This window comes from Helianthus annuus, chromosome 8 (assembly GCF_002127325.2).
Source record: "Helianthus annuus cultivar XRQ/B chromosome 8, HanXRQr2.0-SUNRISE, whole genome shotgun sequence".
In the NCBI taxonomy this organism is placed as follows: Eukaryota; Viridiplantae; Streptophyta; class Magnoliopsida; order Asterales; family Asteraceae; genus Helianthus; species Helianthus annuus.
In genome coordinates this window covers 44,681,333-44,694,989 of record NC_035440.2, presented here as the reverse complement: position 1 = coordinate 44,694,989, position 13,657 = coordinate 44,681,333, and positions in this window count along the sequence as shown.

The following is a 13,657-nucleotide window of genomic DNA, read 5'->3' as shown; positions in this document are numbered from 1 at the left end:
ACCAATCCATTCCTATTACTAGATCAAGTCCCTCTATTTTAACGGAAACAAGGATAGCGGAAAAGAATGATTCCTAATGGATATAAAACATCCATCTAATATTGCTGAAGCAGTCTCTGAGGTACTATCAACCAATTCTACTTTATACTTAACCCTTAGAGTTTTAACAGGCAGATTTAATAATTTACAAAATCCATTGTCTACGAAAGACTTATCTGAACCTGAATTAAATAATACTCTAGCATGAGTGTTATTGATAAAGAAAGTACCTGTTGTGACATTGTCATCCTGAATAGCCTCTTGAGCATCCATTTGAGAGCTTCCAACTTTGGTCTTCTTAGCCTCTCCAGGCTTCTTGGTTTTATTTGGGCAATTAGTTTTGATGTGCCCTATTTCTTTACAACCATAGCAGGTTGCGTCCTTTACGTCTTGGCACTCCAAAGTCTGGTGTCCTTCCTTATTACAAATTCCACAAGGCTTAGCTTGTGAATTTAAAGTGCCTTTTCCTTTAGTCGCCTTCTTTGGGCAGCGGGTCTTTATGTGCCCTCTTTCGCCACAACCATGACAGGTCGTATCTTCCAATTTCTTGCAATCCAAGGTCTTATGCTCCTTGGACTTGCAGATTCCACAAGGTGAAGGCTGAGATTCAAATCTGCATTTCCCGAGGTGGTATTTCCTACAGGTTTTGCATCTGGTCTTTTCACCTGACTGCTGGTTGTCCTTTAAATCCTTGCATTCACGGGTCTTGTGATCCATCTCTTTACAGATGACACATCCCCTGGTCTGTTCATAGAAGCATTTTTCGAAGTGCTTTTTCTTGTAGGTTTTACATTTGGGTTTTGCCTCCTCTGGCTTGGACTGGTTATAGCTAGAACCGGTCTTACCCTTTTTACAACCTTTATTTGGGGTATTATCGCACTTTCACTTATGATCCTTCAACACACGGTCCACAGCGTTGTTTACGGTTGTATCTATCATATCCTGTAACTCAGTGCTTGTTAAGTTCAGTCTTGCATCATCATTCTGATCAACTGGATGATTGTGAGCTTCAGAGGAGTCAGCCATGGTGAATCTTTGAAGGCTACAAACCAAGTGGTAATAATTTTCTTAATTATATAGGGAATTGTCGAGTTTGATGATTAAATAGCCATGGTGCAAATAAACCATATAGGCCAATAGATAGTATTAGATTTATTTGATTATGTTTTGTCTAGGTTTTTAAATAAACCATCTTTGGCGTTTAAACGGAATATAATCCTTCATATTTATTAGACAGGGGACATAAGTCACGACTGTCAATGTCGTACCGACATTTTATATAGCACAAGGGTTTGTTCCAAAGGACTTTCTGATGGCACAAATGCCTTGTCACTAGGGAAATTTTAAAACATAATCGATGATTCCTTTGGATCGAAAAATTTCATAGTTCATTGTCTTGACAAGAAGTTATGAAATAAAACTATCCTTTTCATGCATACATCTTTGCCCGAAGGTATTCATCCCAATGGATGTTTTGATGTGTTCATCATGTTCGGCGTTTATTAGCCATGATTCCTCTCGATCATTTATGCTAAATAAGGGGTTTGGAAGTTCCTAATATAAAGATGACAAGTGTGATTTTATCGCATCACCTTTGTCAGGAGTGTTAACATGTCTTCAAATGTTAACGAGGGTCTGAATCTCTTTTAAACAGGTTTTACCATCTTAGCCAGGTCTTTAATGACATTCAAGCTAGGTTATACCTTCTAAGATTCTCTTTTAACATGTATACTGGCAGGAAAGGAATGATATTTATTTTATTCAGGATTTTATAATTATCCTAGATTTAATTAAATATAACTATGGCACTAAAAGGCCAAGTCACAAGGGCAACTTTAAATTATAAACCATGATTTTGTAGAATCAAGGTATTTAGGCTTGAACGTTGTTCATTGCCTTTTCTTGACAGGGAGTTGCAGGCTACGACTGTCTTTTGTCTTATATGACAATGAAGATGGCCCGTAAGCATTACATCCCTAATGGATGCTTAAATCATAAAATAAGAAAGGATTTTGGGAGAATCCAGCATAAGGATGATTTACGCGATTTTATCGAACCACGTCTGCCAGGAATGTTAACATATTACAGATGTTAACAAGGATTTGAATCTTTTGAATAGGTTCTACCATCTTGGCCATGTCTGAAATGACATCTAGGCTAGGTTTTACCTTTAAGATTCTTTTTGATATTTAACGCAGAACAATCCTAAATTGAGATGTTAATAAGGATCTAAATCTAATTGAGGAACTATCATCTTGGCCCTGTCTTAAAATGATACCTGAGCTAGGTCTCGTCCTTTTCAGATTTATGCCATTTTATTATAATGGTAGATCTTAAAAAAAGAAATTTAATTTATTTCATACATTATATTCATATACAATGATATAAATGAAATTTAGATAAAACATTACAATGATTTTTAAAGGAGGTACAGAATTGCCCTAAGCGGGACTTGAAAGAAATGATGTTGTCCTCGAAGGGACTGAAAGATAAAAATGCCCTTATAAGGACTTACTGAGGAAACGAATTTCAGCATAAGGAGTTTCTTCTTCATTTTATTTCTGAATGCTTTCTCCTTGGTTGCACGTTAATCCTAGTCGCAGTACGAAGCTCGGCCTTCCCTAGGATTCAAATGGGGAGAATTTCCATTATGGCTTCTTTGCTTGGCGACATATTAAAATATATAGAATTGAAGGCAATAATTCTCCGAATAGAGATGAGAGTATTCTATGTTAAGTCTAGACTCAGAAGGTTAAGGAATGTGCTACTGTGTATTTGAGATTAAACACAAAAGGCTAGTGTTTAATTCACTCAATGTTGGCTCTGATACTAACCTGTCACACCCCAATATTTCCACGTATCACCGGTGGGAAGTATCATGACGTAGTTGATATCATCATAGTCAAACAACACAATTTAAATGCACAGCGGAAGCAAAAGATGAATATATTACAATCCGATATAAAGTAATATCAAAGTATTACAAATGGAATGTAAAGGATCCACAGGCGGATCAAATAAAAGATAATTGTTCAACAGATTTTAAAATCTAAGCTTGCGAGACTCTTTATTGATGCTAGGAGTGGCCAGCCTATTCCGATTAGTACCTGCACTTAGCCTTTTTGGGAAAATACGCCAGTTTACACTGGTAAATACAATTTAACTGACTCATTTTGAAAATATTTTAGAAAATTGATTTGAATGCACGTGGCACAAAACTTTTTATAACTTGGGATAATTATTTGTATATAATACTTGTAAAAGAATTACATGTTTCTTATGCGTTCAGTAGCCCAGATTGTCACTGGGTTAAAGCTTAATAGACACACCACATGATATAGCCCCGCGGCGGGTTATTCCCGTAACCGGCGGTTATACCTTATTATTTATATATGCACTGTCGGGTGTACGCCTACACCCCGTGCTTAGGTCGTGGCCATTTCTTAAAATGATGCCAAGGATATCCGGGACATGGTCATTAACCCCCCAAAGGCTTTAAGCAAACAAAACAATTTAAACGGGTCATCTCAATTAGTTTAACCTTCATACGATCAAAGATTCAATGCCCAACCAAGCGGTATTTGTATATACCGTACCCCAAGCCCGTATAGGGAAAATAAGTTAAAAGTATTTACCTGAGCAAAGTTATACAATTTATCCCAACCGTATACCACCAAGCAAGTACAGATAGCTTTTATTGGGCTCCTAAATCTGGAACGAAGGTTTTTAATAACCTATTAGATTCCTAACGGGTCTTAATTAAGCCTATGCTTAGACCGGTTAGTTTTAAAGGATGATACGGTTCAAAACGCATGATTAAGCGAGAACCGGATTAGAATGTGGTTTAGACCCGACAAGCCTGTATACTTGTGTAATAAGGGTAAACTAAACACATTCTGGATTTTGAGATAAAAATGATAAGGTTTGACCCGTTTCGGCTAATTTATGCAAACTAGTTACATAAGCTGATCCGAACGCGAAAAGTGCGTAACGGGTAACCAAAAGAGTCATGAACAGGTTTCCTAAGTCAATATGCCTTAAATATGTTGTGATATCAGTAGGATGCCTTCCATTATGCCCAAAACGAGTTTAAGACCAATTTATGCCCCGTAGGGGTATTTCGGTCATTTTAAAGGTTATAAAAGAGGTTTAATATAAATCTGAGTTTTAGGTCTGATATAATCGGTACAAATACTTTATTTAATAAGTTATAATAGTAGGGTATTACACATATGTGAATTTTATCATTTATAACCAAACTATGCACCGAAGGGGCATTTTGGTAATTTCACATAAGGTTTAAAGGTCAAATTTGGAAATCTGAGTTTAAAACTTTTGCTTACTGTTAAAATACAAAATTTTACTCAAAATATCAGTAGGTATTAAGTTTCATATGCCAAATATAGTTTTAACTCATACTATGCGCTTAAAACGCGTAAAAGTCGGTTTTAAGCGATTTTCGAGTTTAAATAGTAAATCTTAGTTTTTGATCAGTTGATAAAGTTCAAAATATCTTATTTATGATATAAAATCAGTAGCAAAAGGTTCGGGGTCAAAGTGTTTTGTAAAACTCAATTTATAAGCCAAAAGGGCAAAACCGGTAATTACCGAATCAAGCTTAGAACCCTATGTTATGCTCAGCCTAAAAATAAATAAAAATCTTCAAAAATCCCAAAATATTATTTTATATCAGTAGGTAAATAGTTTGGTTTCAAAAATTGGGTTTAGATAGGCTATACGCTAATTATGCAATTTAATTAACAAAAAGCTTTCTAATTACGCTATTGAGCATAACTCCTACTCTAGATCTCAAACTGATGTCAAATTTTAAGGACAAGTTTATAAGTAATAAAGATTATTGTCCTCTCACATTTTCAAAATTCTCATTTTAGGGTCAAAAGGGCATAACAGTCAACATTTAGGCATTTAACGGAAACATGCATGAATTAGGATTTCTATGGAACCAAGTTGTATAACCTCGGAGGGTTATACTAACCTATAATATGGTCCTAATGGAATCCTAAGGCATATCTAAAATAAACTAAATTGGGTCAGAACTAAAAGTCAAAGCAAAAGTCACCTTTTGCGACTTTCGGTTCCGAACCGAGCCTATACTTAGAGTTGTCGGGTTGAATCATGCTTAGGCATGTTCAACTAATATTTACCATGTTATTAAAGTGAGAAAACTGATCTTATAGTTCCTTATATTAATATTTATGAATTTATTTAAAACTAAGCCATTTGACTTTCATTTGACCCGACAATTTAACTAAGTAAACGTGGTAATTAAGAGGTGCCCTTTTTAGGGTTTAATACCTACCTAATTACGGTCACGTAGCTATGTTCGTTGCGAACCATAGCTCAACCGTTTTAAAAGTCAAAGAGTTTATCGAAAACGCTTGACTTTTCGGTTTAAAACGCTAAATAAATAAACTAAGCATGAAGGGATTACTTACAAGAGTCCAAAGGACTGAAAGGGGTTCTCAAGAAGCTCAAGACCCTCAAAGAATTCAGAGCAATCAGAAAAGAATGAATGGTGCAAGTGAAACCCAAAATCAAAAGGGGTATTTATAGGATTTTAAGAGCCGTTAGGATCGTTCCTCGGTAAACGGGATTCGATCTCAGCCCTACAAGTACGCCCATTGTTTTAGAAAACTATGGGTGCACTAAAACCAGCCCCTAGAATCAAGTATGTGAGACAAAGAGCAAAACCAAAGCTGGATTTTAACATTTCTGTTACTGGCAACAGCTTACGGACCGTAAGGGTCCAGTCATGCGGTCCGTAAGGACCAGGCCTGCACACAGCAAGTTTTAAAAGTTGATAATTTTGGCCCCTGCACTTCCAAATGCCATTTCCGACACATCTAAGGCCCGTTAAACCATTTTTAAGGCTCTAAAATGATGCCTAAGCATAGGGAACATGAAACATGCTCAAAAATATGCCGGATGTCGGTTCGTTTGGTCGTACGGTCACGTTGTTCGGCTAATTACGACGAAAAACGGACGGACGCGAAAAACGAACCAAATTACGTGACGAATGGAATTTTATCAAGCCAAATACTAAAATAAAATATTTTAGTGCTTACATAAATTTTTGGGTGTTCGGATATATTCAGAATGTGAGATATGCGCGAAAATGCAAACCTGTGCACTTTTTGACACTTTTAGTCCCTGCTTGACTTAAAAGTTTATTTTTGCGCACCAAACTCCTCTAAGTCTATATCTAAGCTATATAAAGGATAAATAGGGTATGTTTAACTCATGGTCATATTCCGGGAGGTCCGTTACCATACTTATCGACATACTTTTGCAGTTTGACGCAATTAGTCCTTTAATTGCGCAAAGTAGCGCGGAATGTCGTTTAATGACATCCAAGCCTTCCATGGCCCATAATGGGCATTCCCAAGCATATTCTTAAATATTACTATGCTCCCGTTCACTTAAATGGTCACCAAAAGGCGTAGATTCAAAAGTTGACGCTTTAGGTCCCTCTATTCCGCAAACTTGCGTATCTCATCATTTAATAGTATTGAAGCCTCATTTAATCCATATTAGGCATTCTTGAAAGTATTATTAAACATCACTATGCTTCGGGTTCGCTAAAAGGTCATTCAGAGGTATAATTAAACATATTGACACTTTTAGTCCCTCTAACTTGCAAAGTTGCGCGTAACTTTACTTATAGGCATAAAAACCTTAGACGGCCATTATTTGGCATTCCCAAGAGCATAATAAAATATTATGAAGCTCCCGGTTTGTTAAAAGGTCACTCAGAGGTAAGAATTAACATGTTGACACTTTTAACCCTTTATTGCGCAAACTTTCAATTTATTCCGCAAATGGCTACACTCGATCGCCAAGTGGCTCATTTGTGAATATAATTATCGTGAGAGGTTATTTAGAAACTTATTTTAGGTATGCTAACACTTCCAGTCCTTTCATAATCAAAGTTTTTGATTTTTCGAAAAATTAGTCCCTTAAATTCAATATTGGACTTTATTAGGGTTTATTACACGTGTCAATACATCATTGGACGTGATTTTACGAGGTATTACACCTGCGCCAAAGTGGCTGTCCTAAAAACCTTCGCACTGTTAACGCCACATGCGTTTTGCAGTCCAGGGCTCTAGACTGGTGGATTGGCGAAAGAAACAAGCGAGGGAATGATGCAGCTTACGGGCTTACGTGGGATGAGTTGAAGGACATCATGATGAAGGAGTTCTGCCCTCCCTATGAGCTTCAAAAGTTGGAGGACGACTTCTGGCACATTAAACAAAAGGGTGGCGACAACGCTGGTTTAACTGCCCGCTTTAAGCAGCTAAGTATAATCTGTCCAGGCCAAGTTACTACCCCCGAGATAACCATCAAGAGATACATCCGTGCTTTACCGGATTGTGTTGCTGATTTCGTGCAAGCCGCGAAGACAACAACCATTGAGGAAACCTTCCTGCTCGTTGCCGAGATTAATGACAAGCCAGTTCGGGCTGGTTACTTTGATAAAGCCGCCAAGAGTCTCCACCAAGTTACAGCAGCTCCCACCGCTAAAACCGCCACACCACAAGCTTCAAAGTCCTCCCGCCACAAGAGAAAGAACAACAACAACAGTAGCAAGAACGGAGCAGGTATAGGTGCCGTACCTTTGAATGCCATCTCTGCTCAACCGCAACCTCAAAACCGCCAAGTACCGGTCACAGTGACCAATGCACCGCCGGCCAAGTGTGCATATACTGGTCCTCACCCGCTCTGCCCTACCCTACCTGTACCTATCATCATCCCATGGGGATTGCTTGCCAATTCTGTGTTCATTGCAACCTGTACGGCCATTTTACTGCCAACTACCACACTGGTCCACGCCAAGCCCCAACTCAAGCTCAAGGCCAAGCTCCTACACCACAAGCTCTCCTTTTTGCTCCTCAGGGCCAACACGCAGCTCCTGCCCCCACAACACACGCAAGAGCCTGCTCTGCATGTGGTGATCCCAACCACTTTGCAAACGTGTGCCCCAACAGAGTGGTGAAGTAAGAGCCACAATAGCAGCCACAACAACATCAACAACAGCAGCCTCAGCAGCAGCAGCCAGCAGCCCGCGGACGTGCTTTCAACATCAATGCCCGCCAGGCTCAAGCAGATAATAACGTGGTTAATGGTATGTTCCTCGTCAATGGTATATATGCTTCGTGTTTATTTGGTACTGGAGCCGATAACTGTTTTGTATCGTTTGAATTCGAAAAGCTCCTTAATCGTAAGCGCGCCCATCTCCCCTCGACGTTCGATGTTGAAGTTGCCACTCGAAGAACAGTTACCATTCGTTCTGTCCTACGTGATTGTACTCTTGAACTCAACAATCACGTCTTCCTATCGATCTTATCCTGATGCAGCTCGGTAGTTTCGATATCATAGTAGGCATGGATTTTCTTCGTGAAAGTCATGCTGAAGTCGTTTGTTTCGATTAGATGATTCATTTCTCGCTCGCAAATGGTGAGCAACTTTGTGTTTATGGTGAAGTCGCATCGAAGAAACTCCAACTTATGTCATGTGTCCAGGCTAGCAAGTATCTCCGCAAGGAATACCAAGCTTTCTTCGCACACATTATAGTAGCGGAGAAAAAAGAAGTTAAGGCAATGGATAAAGTGCCTGTGGTTCGTGATTTTCCTAACGTCTTCCCTAAAAATCTACCAGGTTTACCTCCGAGTCGCGATATCGACTTTCGTATTGATCTCATTCCTACGGCAAACCCTGTTGCAAAAGCTCCTTATCGCCTCGCTCCGTCTGAAATGCGCGAACTCTCGAGTCAACTCCAGGAATTACTTAACAAAGGCTTCATTCGCCCTAGAACCTCTCCTTGGGGCGCACCAGTCCTTTTCGTCAAAAAGAAGGATGGGTCGTTCCGGATGTGCATCGATTATAGGGAGTTGAATAAGCTGACTATCACGAATCGCTATCCCCTTCCTCAAATCGATGATTTGTTTGATCAATTGCAAGGCACTACGTGTTTCTCGAAGATTGATTTACGCTCAAGGTATCACTAGATATGCATTCAGGAGGAAGATATACCAAAAACCGCTTTCCGAACCCGATACGGACATTATGAATTCGTCGTAATGCCCTTTGGTTTAACCAATGCTCCAGCGGTTTTCATGGATTTGATGAACCGTGTGTGCAAACCATTTCTTGATCGCTTCATCATCGTATTCATCGACGACATCCTTATCTATTCGAAATCGAAAGCCGAACACGCGCAACATCTAAGTTTGGTTCTCGAACTACTCCAAGGGAATCGACTCTATGCCAAGTTCTCCAAGTGTGAATTCTGGCTGGAGGAGGTTCAATTCCTCGGTCATATCGTCAATAGTCAAGGTATACACGTCGACCCCGCAAAGATCGAAGCTGTTAAGAGTTGGGTTACTCCAAAATCACCATTCGATGTTCGTTCGTTCCTCAGATTGGCGGGCTATTACCCTTGATTCATCGCTGATTTCTCAAAAATCGCTATCCCGCTTACTTCTTTGACGCATAAAGACAAGCCTTTTGTTTGGGGAACCGAACAAGAGACTACCTTTCAAACTCTCAAGCATATGCTATGCAATGCTCCTATCCTCGCTCTACCTGACGGAAACGATGACTTTGTAGTCTATTGAGATGCCTCGAACCTTGGTCTCGGTTGTGTTCTCATGCAACGGGACAAGGTTATCGCTTACGCGTCTCGTCAGCTCAAGATTCACGAGAAGAACTACACAACCCACGATCTCGAGCTTGGTGCAGTTGTTTTTGCGTTAAAGATTTGGCGACACTACCTTTACGGTACCAAGTGTACGGTCTTCACCGACCATAAGAGCCTACAACACATCCTCAACCAAAAGGAACTGAATATGCGCCAATGCCGATGGGTTGAACTTCTTAATGATTACGACTGTGAGATTCGCTATCATCCTGGCAAAGCAAATGTCGTTGCCGACGCTCTCAGCAGACGATCTATTTGCATAGCGTTCATAATATTCACGCCCAACACAATCTCAAAACTCTTATACGTGACGCTCAACATGCTTGTTTTACCGAACGCACTCCGAAGAAGGAAAGGATTATCAATAATGGCGAGCAGTTAGTGAATAAATCAAATGGTATATTCCATTATCTAGACCGAATTTGGATTCCCAAGCGCACTAACTTACGACAAATTCTGCTGGACGAAGCCCATAAGTCTCAATATTCTATTCATCCCGATGCCGATAAGATGTACCAGGACCTTCGCTACAAGTACTGGTGGCCGGGCATGAAGAAAGATATCACTATCTACATTTCGAAGTGCCTGACTTGCTCGAAAGTCAAGGCCGAACAGCAAAGACCCTCTAGCTTACTCGTCCAACCTGAGATCCCTATGTGGAAATGGGAGAGTATAGCTATGTACTTCATAACGAAACTCCCGCGCATGCCATCAGGTCACGGCAGCATCTGGGTTGTCGTTGACCGTTTGACTAAGTCTGCTCACTTTCTGCCAATACGGGAAGACTACAGGGTAGAACGATTAACCCGAATCTACACCGACGAGATCATCTGTCGACACGGGACGCCTCGTGATATCATCTCTGACCGCGATGGTCGGTTTACCTCGCGTCTTTGGGAAACGTTTCAATCTGCTCTCGGTACTACTCTCAATCTAAGTATCGCTTTCCATCTCCAAACCGACGGTCAGACTGAAAGAACGATTCGTACCCTTGAAGACATGTTTCGCTCGTGTGTCATAGATTTCAGTGGTAATTGGGATGCGCACTTACCTTTGGTCGAATTCTCGTACAATAACAGTTATCATTCTAGCATTCAAATGGTACCGTTTGAGGCACTATACGGAAGAAAATTTCGATCACCAATTGTGTGGCATGAGATCGAAGATGCGCAAACAACCGGTCCTGAGCTACTGCAAGAAACGACTGAAAAATCCTCCAAATTCGAGACAATCTGCTGAAAGCTCAGAGTCATCAAAAAAGTTGCGCCGATAGACGCCACAAGCCCCTTGAATTTGACGTTGGCGATCACGTACTCCTAAAGGTTTCACCTTGGAAGGGTGTGATCAGATTCGGCAAGAAATGAAAGCTCGCGCCTCGATATGTTGGACCCTTTAAAATTCTGGAAAGGATTGGAAAAGTGGCCTACAGACTCGAACTACCGGAGGAACTTAGCAACGTCCACCCGACTTTCCATTTATCGAACCTCAGAAAGTGCCTGGCCGAGCAGAATTTACAAGTGCCACTTGAGGATCTACAAGTGGACGAAACATTACACTTCGTGGAGAAGCCTGTCGAGATCAAGGATCGAGAAACCAAGAAGCTCAGACGCTCCCGCATTCCCATTGTGAAAGTTCGCTGGGAAGGCAAACGAGGCGCAGAGTTCACCTGGGAACTCGAAAGTGACATGAAGGCGAAGTATCCACAGTTGTTTGTTTCGCCTACTGTCACACCCCAACCTATGGCGGAAACATCGGGGCGCGGCACTGAGCTAAACAGATTGTCCAGAAGTTTCCATAACAACTACAATTACCAATTATTTAAAGCAACACCTCCCATACCATGTCATAAAAGATAACGTAATTATTACAGACAAAATCTAGTCAAATAGTTATGTTCCAACAACTCAGATTTCATTAGTACAGACAACTATTTGTTGGTCTCTAGGACTCTATCCTAGCCTCGATTTCCTAGCAGATAAGCATCCTAAGCACCAGTCACATACGTTAAAATAAAGTCAATACACATAGTGTAAAGGTGAGCATACAAGTTTGATAATAGCATATAGAGTTCGAAATAGTTTACGCATAACCAGCACGTACACAGAGTGAAATGAGGCATGTTAGTTATCGACATGAACCTATCGATACCAATGACTGCGGGTTGACTGCCCAAGGCAGTTCGTAATACTTGATCACCACTGTAATCCATGCAAATGATTATCCTTAACAACCCCCGCGTGAGCAGGTGCTGAGTCCAAACTATAGTACTATCGTCGTTAAGGCAGGTAGACAACATTCCATGTGTAAACATAACAACATGCATTCATTTAGTCACATATAACATGCAGTAACAGTTAGCGTTTAAAGTATTGTGTAGTGTGTTCGATGTGATTTAGAATAGGTAACGTATGTAACACCCAAAAGTGCGTAAGCAAAAAGGGATCGAGTATACTCACAACGGTTGATGGATTGAAGGGAGCGCTAGAGAGTAGGGTTAGCCTGATTAGAATGATAACATAACAATAAGCGGTGCGTAAAACAATACAGGGTGTAAGTGGGTCGGACAACAGTTCGATCGGATGGTAGTCCGATCGGACAGCCGGTCGCTCGAGTGGTAGTCCGCTCGGATGGTCATCCGATCGGATGGCCGTTCGAGTGGATTGTTTCTTCCTTTGAGAAGGATGTGTTTGAGTATGATGGCTTGACTTTGAAGTTTTCGTTGTAGCATTTGAAAACATTAAAGTATCTCTACCTTTCAGGTCGGTCGATCGAACGGTCGTTCGATCGGACAGCAACCCGATTGGTTGGGCACTTCAGTGAGAACAAGTTCCCTGCAGGTTGTCACGCGATCGGACGGTTGTTCGATCGGGTGGCATCCTTTGTGCATTGAACATGTTGAAAACTGTTTAAGTGTGGAAGTTTAAATGTGTCATGATAGGAACGACAGTTCGATCGAATGGTAGTCCGATCGGACAACAATTCGTTCAACACTCAGACTTTAAAGATTGGCAAAATGGTTAAGTGTGGGACCCAAGGTACAAGTCGTTCGGACTGCCCCGTCGTACGGTTTGGCTGTTCGATCGGACAGCAGTCCGATCGGACGATACCCCGTCCTGGTCGTCCTGTTCGTCTTACACTTGGTCGTTTTGATTGTTTTGTCGTTTTGTCGAGATGTTGTGATAACGTGTTAAGCAATAGAAATCTCGTCAATACTTGGTACTCCTGATCGGACAGGAACCACCCACATCCGATCGGTTAACTGTTCGAGACGGTGTTCTGCGTTTAACCCGAAATCGGTAACCTCGTGGATAGAATCCAGATCGTGAACCAATACAACCACTAGAATGAGTAGGAAGTCGGTACAAGTCCTGATTCTATCGGTTTTGAGTGCATTGAGTGTAAAAGAGTTGAAAGAAAGTTGGTAAAACCATCTTTCAATCCTTTTCATTATGAATATGTTTAGATCTATGAAAGATCTTTGTTTGTTTATATGGAAATCAGTTAGATCCAAGTTATTCTTGGTGGATTGAGGCCAAAACATGAAGTTCTTCAAGAACACATGATGATGTCATCCTAGAACACGTTGAATCTTGATGATTTCTCGGTTAAAATTTAAGATTCAAAAGATAGAAAGGTGTAGGAGTGCGTGTAGATTAAGGAAGTACAAGATTTAGGACGAGATCTTACCGGTATTGAGAGAAATCGAAGAAAAAGTGGGGAGAACGAGCTGGTCGGACGTCAGTTGCCAGAAGTAGAAAGTTTGAGAGTGACATGAGGTATTTGTAGGGTTACCCAAAGTGGAAAGGGTTGGAGAGGGGCTGGTCGATCGGTTAGCCAGTCCGATCGGACAGCTGGTCGTTCGACCGAGCGGCTGTTCGATCGACCGGTATCCTGGTC